Source organism: Myotis lucifugus, unplaced genomic scaffold (genome assembly GCF_000147115.1).
Source record: "Myotis lucifugus unplaced genomic scaffold, Myoluc2.0 scaffold_0, whole genome shotgun sequence".
Lineage (NCBI taxonomy): Eukaryota > Metazoa > Chordata > Mammalia > Chiroptera > Vespertilionidae > Myotis > Myotis lucifugus.
In genome coordinates this window covers 49,303,903-49,314,278 of record NW_005871048.1, presented here as the reverse complement: position 1 = coordinate 49,314,278, position 10,376 = coordinate 49,303,903, and the positions used below count along the sequence as shown (strand labels likewise).

The following is a 10,376-nucleotide window of genomic DNA, read 5'->3' as shown; positions in this document are numbered from 1 at the left end:
TCCTCACCCGCTCCCGGGACAGCTGCAGGCTCAGCTTGGGTCACAGGGCCAGAGAGAATCATGCTTGTATTTTCTGCTAAGTCTGAAGATGTGCTCTGGGCTCAGCCAACTCATCGCCTGGTCAGGCAGGGAGGCCCTAGCATCCTCTAAGCCAGGCACGCAGCTGTGTGGTTCTGAAAATGTGTATGAAGTCAGAGCAAATGCTCCCTCCACTGAAACTTTCCACGGAGCCACCCGGGGTCACAGAGTCTGGGGTGGGGGAAGGGCGCTGGCTGGCGGGTGGCAGCCTGTTCCTGTGGGCATGTGGGATGGGTGTGTCAGTCAAAGGCGATCTACGATGATGCGATTCTGTGTCCAGAATATTTTATCTTTTCAAAAAGATAAATACATGAGGACTATGAGAAACTGTTTAAAAGCCGTGAATGCCTGAAACTTATAAGCCTAGGTGTTCCCTGCCTGAGCTTAATGCTGTTCTTTCTTTCTTTTCTTTTCTTTTTTTTTTTTTCTGCACAAAGCTTTATTGTTTCCATTTGGTCTGATGCATGGGAGAGGGCTCCAGGGTGGTTAAAAGAATGGCTAGTAGTTTCGGGGAGAGGCTCAGGGAAAAGCCAGACACCAGGGGATGCAGAGGGGCCCTCAAAGGCCCCTGGGCTCCAAAGGCTCCTAGTCATGCTTGAAGGTGAGCCTTTCTTTTTTTTGTTTGTTAATCCTCAACTGAGGATATTTTTCCATTGATCTTTTAGAGAGAGTGGAAGAGAGAGGGAAAGACAGAGAGAAACATCAATGTGAGAGAAACACATCGATTGCTTGCCTTTTGCACGAGCCCTGACCAGGGCCCGGACCAGGGAGAAGCCTGCAACCAAGGTACATGCCCTTAACAAGAATCGAACCCGAGACTCTTTGATCCGCAGGCTGACACTCTATCCACTGAGCCAAACGGGCTAGGGCATTGAGGGTGAGCCTTTCAAAGAGATACTTGCCCAGCCCAGCCTGGGGGCCGGCCAGCCTGTGGATATGAGTCAGGTGTTGCCCATCTTCTTGATGAGTTTCACCTCCTCACTCAGGAAGTGGTTCTCCAGGAAGTCACAGAGCTGAGGGTCTGGTGGGTAGAACCCAGGGCCTACAGCTCCAAAAGCGCCTGGTTCAGGTTCTTCTCCAAGGCCAGAGCGGCTGCCATGGCGTCCTGAGTTTTGCCCACTCACCTTGGGGCGGCTTTAGCACGTCCTGGAAGAGAATGGGGCCACCGCCCTGGCTTTGCACCTTTAAGAGATGCTCAGCGCTCTCCCGCTTCTTCTCCCCCAAATCACAGAAGAAGTGACCCATGCCCTGGAGTGCCACATCCTCATCATGGAGGTTGAAATAGAAGCTCAGAGAGAGGTAGGTGTGGGCAGCCCGCAGATGCAGGTCGGCCAGGCTGTTGACCACAGCCTCCACCACGGTGGAATAATTCTGTTGAATTTGGGAGCTCATGATTGTTCGGCAGCAAGGAGTTAAGGCAGTAAAAACAACAATAGTGTGTTGGCTGGTCTTAGGGGTGGTTCTGAAGATGGTGACTGGATAAGATGCTGGAGATTGGCCAGAGGCTGAAAGGGGCGTTCCTGGGTCTGTTCTGTCCAAACACTTTTGAAGCAATAGTTGTGAAGTTATAAATATTAGCTTGCCCATCCAAGCCACTGGCTGAGGTATCTGGGGAGGGGAGAGGGTGGCATAGGAGGTGTGAGAGTAAAGAGAAGGTCCCATGCTCTTAGTGTAGAAAACTCTCGGAGTCTTTCTGTTTTGAACTTTGAACTCTGCAGCTATTGGTAACAGCAAGTTCATTAAATCACTTCAAGAGTTGAAATAGCCCGACCGGATGTGGCTCAGTGGTTGAGCATCGACCCAGGAACCAGGAGGTCACCGGTTTGATTCTTGGTCAGGTCATATGCCCGGGTTGCAGGCTTGCTCCCTAGTGGGAGAGCCTGCAGGAGGCAGCAGATCAATGATTCTTTCTCAACATTGATGTTTCTATCTCTCTCTCCCTCTCCCTGCCTCTTGGAAATCAATAAAAAATATATTAAAAAATAAAATAAAATCTAAATCCTTAAAAAAAAAGAGTTGAAATATTTCAGAAGCCCTGGTCTCAAAAGGAAGATTAAAGTTTCCTACTTGGGTAGTAGTTCACTTTAAAACACAAAACAAAAGAATTCTTTTTTAATCCTAAGAATTATTTAATACCCCAAACGCTGTCTTGAATCATGAGATCCATCAGACTTGACATCACCTAGGCCTGCATCCAGAACCTCACTGTGGAATCTCTTTAGGCATGTGCTAGGTTCCTGTGAAAGCTTTGTTTAAATATGAACTTCACACCACACTGTCAGTGTTTGTCTTAATAAAACTACATAGATTTATTTTTTTTAAGTTTTCTAGTACAAATAATAACTTAGGTGAGAGGGAAAGAAAGATTTCCAGTCACTGATGATATTCATCAGATATGGAGAGTATGTATCCAGTATTAATGATAACGTGGGTGATAGAGAAAGACGGTTTCCAGTAATAAATGATAACATGAGTGATAGAAAAAGGTTTCTAGTCATAGATGATAACTCAGGTGATAAAGAAGGTTTCCATCAATAAATTAAGTCAGATGATACAGAATAAAGGTTTCCAGTCATAAATGAGACAGAGAAGCAGGTTTTGTGTCATAAACAATAAGTGAATAGCGAAGGAAGGATTCTAGACATGAATGATAATTCACATGATAGAAAACTCAGGCAATATACAGAGAGGGTTCTTAGTCATAAAGAATAAATCAGATGCTAGAAAAGAAAGATTTCTAGTCATAAATGATAAATAGGGTGTGAGAGAGAGAGAAAAAGTTTCTGATATACATAATTCAGTTAATAGAGGAAGAAGATTTCCAGTCATAAATGATAGGGTGATGCAGAAAAAAGTTTTCCATTTATAAATAATTACTCAGTTGACAGAGAAAGATTCAGTCATAAAAGATAAATAAGATGATAGAAAAAGAGTGCTTCCAGTTATAAATTATAACTAAGGCGATAGAGAAAAAAATGTTTCAAGTTATAAATAGTAACTCATGGGACGGAGAGCCAGGTTTGAAGTCATAAAAGGTAAGTGAAGTTATTTGGGACACGTTTCTTTGTCTCCGTGTGTTGGCTGCCTCCCTGTGTTGTTTCTACGTATTAGGTAAAGCTGCTATGTCTCCCAGGCTTGGTCGAGTGGCCTCTTGTAGGAGGTGTCCTGTAGGGTCCTGGGCAGAGCCCCCCTGATCACCGGAGCTGGGCACTCCAAGTGCACTCTCTGTGTGGGCTGTGGACACCTCCTGTTGCAGTCGAACCTTGATTGCTGTTGGCACCTCAATGGGAGGGGTTTACCCCTAGGCTGATTGGCATGAGGACCAGCTGCAACCACTGTGGAGGACCAGCTGTGCAGGGGCTGACACCATGGAGCAGAATTTGTTCAGCAGGGCTCTGGTGCCTACTGAGTCCACCCCTTGAGTGTGTCCCTTGTGGAGGAGGTTGAGTGGCGTTTTGTTGTGGTCTGGAATTGTCCACAGGATGTGTTGGCTCTGGGGCATCTCAAGAGGTACAGGCCAAGGTGAGCCACCAAAGATGCCCTGACAGGGGCCACCCAGCATGAGCTACAAAGCAATCTGCAGAGAGCTACTACTGTGCTGGGCTTGGAGGTGCCCAGGAGCGGTCAAGCTGCAAACTAAGGCCAGCTGCCGCTAGAGCTGGGTCTGGGGCCACTTAGTAGGAAGTATGCAGCACACTTTTAGGGAAGTTCTAAGCATAAACCAAGACAGGCCATTTGTATGGAAAAGACACTGGAAGCAGCCTGGGTGAGGCTGCAAGTTGGGTGGGGTGGGGTCTCAGGGAATCACCAGGGCAGGGGGAACAGTGTTAGCCAGGTTATGGAGACTCAGATATGGTGCCCTCCTGCTGGCTCTGTGGGAGAGGGCCCAGAAAAGGAGCAATGGCCTCTGACAGCACTTCTGTCTGGGAGAAAGCTGTCCCTCCAGCTCTCTCCCTCCTCCCATGCCAGACTACTTGGTTCCTCCCCATATGTCCTTGGTGCCCCAGCACTGGAGCTCAGAGCCAGTGAGTCTGAGTAAGTCCACCCCTGGGCCCTTTAAGAGGAACTGTCTGGGACTCCTGCAGCCCTTTGTCTCACTCAGCTACAATCCAAGTTTGTTTATAAAGCCAGAAGTTATGGGGAGTTCTCTTCCTGGCACTGGAAACCTGGGCTGGGGGTCCTGCTATGGAGCTGGGACCCCTTACTCCTGGGAGGGGGGGTATCTGCATCCAAGATATCCCTCCCTATTTTTATCCAACACACATGGGGGTGGGGCCAGCCCGTTCCTTGTCTCCACCCCTCCTACCAGTCTTGATGTGGTTCCTCTTTATATCCGTGGTTGCAGTACTTCTGTTCAGCTGGATTCCAGGTAGTTCTGAAAGATGGCTGTTCTATAGTTTAGTTGTAATTTTGATGTGGTTGTGCGAGGATTCCAAAAAATGTTTCGATCGTAAAAAATAACAGGCAATAAAAATAAAGGTATCCAAGCATAAGTGATAAGTCAAGGGATGAAGAAAAAAGGAAGCCAATCATCAATGATAACTCAGGCTATAGAGCAGGGGTGGGAACCTCTTTTCTGCCAAGGACCATTTGGATATTTATAACATCATTCACAGGTCATACAAAATTATCAGCTTAAAAATCGGCCTCCTATATTTAGTCAAACATTTAATTAACTCACCCCTAATGCCTTGGCAGGGCCAGACCAAATGATTTTTCAGGCCTTATATAGCCCGTGGGCCGGACATCCCCCACCCCGTTATAGAGAAAGAAGATTTTTCAGTCATAATGATAAATCAAGAGATATAGAAAGAAAAATTTTCAGTCATAAGTGATAAATAAGATAATAGAGAAAATTTTTCTGGTCATAAAAGATAACCAACATGAAAAAGCTTTCTAGTCATAAAGGGAACCATGAGGTTCCATCATAAATGCTAACTCAGTCAATATAAAAATGTTTTCAGTCATAAATGCTAACTCAGGTTATAGATGAAGAAGGTGTTCAGTCATAAGTGATGACTCAGGTGATAAAGGATATTTATAGTCACAAATGATCATTTAAGGGATAGAAAACAAAATATTTTTAGACATAAATGATGACTCAGGTTATTACAGGTGAAGGTTTGCAGTCATAAATGATAACTAAGGTTACAGAGAAAAAAGATTTTCAGTCATAAGTTGTTATTATGTTATAGAGGAAGAAGGTTTCTAGTCATAAATAACACAAATGATAGAGAACATAATTGCTTCAGTCATAAATTATCTCAGGTTATATGAAAAGAATGATTCCATTCATAAATGATAACACAAGTTGAGAACAACATACCCAATAATAAGTTATAATTCAGATGAGGAAGGACAAAATGTTTTCAGTTATAAAGAATAATTCCTCAGGTTAAAATGAAAGAAGGTTTTTAGTCATAACGATAAATCAGGTGATAGTGGAAGAATGTTTCCTGTCATAAATTATAATTCACTAGAGGCCTGATGCAAGAAATTCATGCAAGGGGCTCGGCCCTTGCAGCCCAGGCTTCGTCCGGAAGGTCATTTGGCTGTCCGGTCTAATTAGCATATTTCGCTTTTATTATTATAGATGTGATAGAGAAACATTTCTAGCCATAAATAATAACTGAGGTGGTAAAGAACAAAATGTTTTCAGTCATAAATAACTCAGGTAATAGTGGAAGAAGGTTTTCAGTCATAAATAATGAGGCAGGTTATAGAAGAAAAATGTTTTGTCATAATTGATAACTCAGGTTATAGAGGAAGGATGTTTCCTGTCACATTTATAACTCAGTTGACAGAGAAACATATACAGTAATAAATGATGATTGAGGTGATGGAGCACAAAATGTTTTCAGTCATAAATGATAACACAGGTAATAGAGAAACAACATTTCTAGTCATAGATTATAATTCAGATGATAGAGGACAAAATGTTTCCAGTCATAAGTGATAACACAGGTTATAGCAGAAGGTTTTCAGTCATAAATGGTAACTCCAGTTATAGAGGAAGAAATATTCTATATTTCTAGTCACAAATAATAACACAGGTGATAGTGAAACATTTCCAGGTATAAATTATATCAGATGATAGAGGACGTAAATGCCAACTCAGGTTATACAGTGAGATTTCCAGTCATAAATGATAACTCTGGAGAAAGAGAACATAATGTTGTTAATAACAAATGATAACTCAGGTGATAAACATTTCTAGTTATAAACGCTATTTAAGATGATGGAGAACAAAATGTTTGCTGTCATAAATGATAACTCACATGATTTTAAAAAGGCTTTCTGTCATAAATAATAATTCAGATTATAGAAGAAGAAAATATTTTTGGAATAAATGACAACTTAGGTGATAAGGGAAGAATGTTTCCAGTCATAAATGATAACTCAAGTGACCTGTTACAAATGGTAAATAAGGTGATAAAGAAACATCTCCCACCATAAATGACAACTCAGTTGATGGAGAACAAAATGTTTTGTCATAAAGGATATGTCTGATTAGTGTTTCCAGTCATAAATAATATCTCAGTTATAGAGTGAAAAGGTTTTTAGTCATAAAGGATAACTCAGGTGATAGAGAACAAAATGTTTTCAGTCATATATGGTAGCTCAGGTGACACTGGAAGAATGTTCCAGTCACAAATAATAACACAGGTGAGAGAGGAAGAACCATTCCAGGTATAAACTATTATTCAGATGACAGAGGTCAAAATGTTCCCATCATAAATGATAACTCAGGCAATAGTTGAAGAAAGTTTCCAGTCAGAAATAACAAGTGAGGTGATGTAGAAAAATGTCATTAACTAATGACATATCAATTGGCAGAGTACCAAGTATCTTTAATCATAAATGAAAACTCAGTTTATAGAGGAGGAAGGTTCTAGTCGTACATGATAACTCGGGTCTTAGAGATAGGTTTTCAGTCGTAAATGACAACTCACATTAGAGGGAGAATGTTTTCAGTAATAAATAATAACTCAGGATATAGGGGAGAAAGTTTCTAGCCATCAGATGATAGAGGACAAAAAGGTTTTTAATTTTTAAATCCTCACCTGAGGATATGTTTTTTAACATGATTTTTAGAGAGAGTGGAAGGGAGAGAGAAAGATGGATCAATTGCCTCCCATAACCTGTGTATGTGCCCTGACTGGGAATCGAACCCACAACCTTTCAGTGTACAGGACGATGCTCTAACCAACTGCGCCACCCAGCCAGGGGGAGAACAAAAAAGTTTTCAGTCATAAATGGTAACTCAGGTTATAGTGGAAGAAGGTTTTCAGTAATAAATGGTAAGTCAGGTTATAGAGTAAAAAGATTCCCAGTCATAAATGATAACTCTAGAGAAAGAAAATAATGTTTTCAATCATAAATGATAACTCAGGTAATAGAGAAACAGTTTTCGTCATGTTATTTAAGATGACAGAACAAAATGTTTTCAGTCATGCTAACTCCAATGATTGAAAAAGAAGATTTTTCCATTGTAAATGGTAACTCAGGTTATAGAGAACATTTTTTTTTGTCATAAATGACAACTCAGATGATATAGGAAAAATGTTTCCAGTCATAAATGATAACTCAGGTTATAGGGGAAGAATGTTGCCTGTCTTAAGTAATAAATAAGTAGCCAGAAAAACATTTTCATTCATAAATGACAACTCAGTTGATAGAGAACAGTATGTTTTAAGTCATAAATTAGAGGGAGAGTGAGATTAAGTCATGAAATTAGAGGGAGAATGTTTCCCATCCTCCTATATAATAAAAGGGTAATATGCAAATAAACCAAACAGCAGAACAACCGAACAACCAATCAAAGCATAATACGCTAATGATATGCTAAGGCTGCTCAATCACTCGCTATGACGTGCACTGACCACCAGAGGGCAGATGCTCCGACGGGTAGGTTAGCTTGCTGCTGGGGTCCTGTAGATCGAGACTGAGATGGGCCGGACACACCCTGGAGCCCTCCCACAGTCCCTCCCCGGCTAGATGATGGTGCACCAGTGGGGTCCCTCAGCCTGGCCTGCGCCCTCGCAATCCGGGACCCCTGGGGGGGGAGGGGGTTGTCAGAGAGTCGGTTTCAGCCTGATCCCACAGGCCACTCCCCTGCGGCAGCGCGAACCTCTCCTCATGGGGACTGATTGGGCACGAGCCTGTGGCAGGCACAGTGGGGCCGGGATGAGCGGAGCGGCAGGTAGGAGCTGCAGGCGGCATTGGACTGCGGGTTTCCGCCCGATCCCTGCAGGTCACCCTGAGGGACCCCACCCATGCACCTGACCTCTAGTCATAAATAAAAACTCAGGTAGTAGAAGAAAAAGATTTCCAGTCATAAACGTTACCTCAGGTAATAGAGAACAAAATGTTTTCAGTAATAAATGGTAATTCAGATTAGAGGGAGAAGGTTTCCAGTCAAATATTGTAACTCAGCTGATAGAGAATAAAATGTTTTCAGTCATAATGATAACTCAGCTGATTGAGGAAGAATGTCTCAAGTCACAAGTGATAACTCAGGTGATAGAGACACAACATTTCCAGTCACAAATGATAATTCAGGTGACACAAAACGTTTTCAATAATACGATAACTAAAGCTTTGGAGGAAGAAGGTTTTCAGTATTAATATAATTCAGGTTATAGAGAAAAAATTGAGGTACTTGAGAAACAAAATCCGAGGTCATAAATAGTAATTCAGGTAATAGAACAAAATATTTTCAATCATAAGTAGTAACTCAGGTTATACAGGAGGAAGGTTTTCAGTCATAATGACAACTCGGGTTCTAGGGGAAGAATTTTTCAGTCATAAAAGGTAACTGGTGATAAAGCAAGAACGTATTCAGTCATAAACAATAACTCAGGTGAAAGTAAAATATTTCCAATCATAAATAAGAATTCAGGTGGCAGAAAACAAAATGTTTCCAGTCTTTGTTTTATAGAGAACAACTGTTTTTAGTCATAAATGATAACTCAGGTTATAGAGGAAGAATGTCTCCTGTCCTCAATCAAAACTCAGGTGAGAGAGAAGCAACGTTTCCAGTCATAAATGACAATTCAGGTGCTTATACACAAAATGTTTCCAGTCACGTGATAGCTCAGATTTTGGAGGAGGAAGGTTTCTAGTCATAAATAACCCAGGTCTTAGAGAACATGATGTTGTCAGGGTCTCCTGTCATAAATGATAGCTCAGGTGACAGAGAAACAGCATTTCCGGTTACAAAGGATAATTCAGCCGAGAGAGGTTTTCCAGGAGCCTCGTCATGGTGACAGGAGTCACAGCCAGTGCCCCCACGATAGCCATCGCTTCCTTCCTGGGCCTTGAGTGGTGCCTCCCACGAGGAGGCTGAGCCTCCGAATGGAGGCCTCACTGGCCTCGATGGCAGGGGCACGTCCTCGTCACCTTCAGTCCTGGGTGTTGTTCACTGCCCTGAGCCATTTCCACAGCAGGCGAGCAGCTTCGCCCCGAATGCAGGTGTGACGGCTGGACTCAGCGATGCCCGTTCTTGCTCAGAGCACAGGGGTGGCAGTGTGGGGGCTGCTTTCCCCCGAGAGGTGGCAGTGTGGGGGCTGCTTTCCCCCTGCGGGGGAGGTGGCAGTGTGGGGGCTGCTTTCCCCCTGCGGGGGAGGTGGCAGTGTGGGGGCTGCTTTCCCCCTGCGGGGGAGGTGGCAGTGTGGGGGCTGCCTTCCCCCTGGGAGGTGGCAGTGTGGGGGCTGCTTTCCCCCTGGGAGGTGGCAGTGTGGGGGCTGCTTTCCCCCTGCGGGGGAGGTGGCAGTGTGGGGGCTGCTTTCCCCCTGGGAGGTGGCAGTGTGGGGGGCTGCTTTCCCCCTGCGGGGGAGGTGGCAGTGTGGGGGCTGCTTTCCCCCTGGGAGGTGGCAGTGTGGGGGCTGCTTTCCCCCTGCGGGGGAGGTGGCAGTGTGGGGGCTGCTTTCCCCCTGCGGGGGAGGTGGCAGTGTGAGGGCTGCTTTCCCCTTGGGGAGCTGGTCATCTGCTTTGGAAGCTCTTTGTATCCCACTCCTCACTCCTACAGGCCACACCTATTCAAGGGAGGCTGGGGAAGCGAACGATCAGGGGTGGGGTTTGGGGAGCACCGTCTCTGCCATGATCTTGCATCTCCACCTGCTTCCAAGCTGCCCCATCTTTCCCAGGGTTAGGGCCATCAGCTCATCACGATAGCCCCCAGGGCTACCAACCCAGAGTAATTTTCCCAAAGTTAGGCACTGGCCTTTCCACGCCTCCCCTCAAAAAGCACAGCCCTGTGCCAACTCCCTCTGGCCTGTGCAGAGGGGCCTGGGGTC

General features: G+C 44.2%; 1 pseudogene; it reads right to left on the bottom strand.

The window, feature by feature from the left end:
- Positions 1 to 969: 969 nt before the first annotated feature.
- On the bottom strand, positions 970 to 1,470 carry LOC102428110 (annotated as a pseudogene).
- Between the last annotated feature and the right edge of the window lie 8,906 nt (positions 1,471 to 10,376).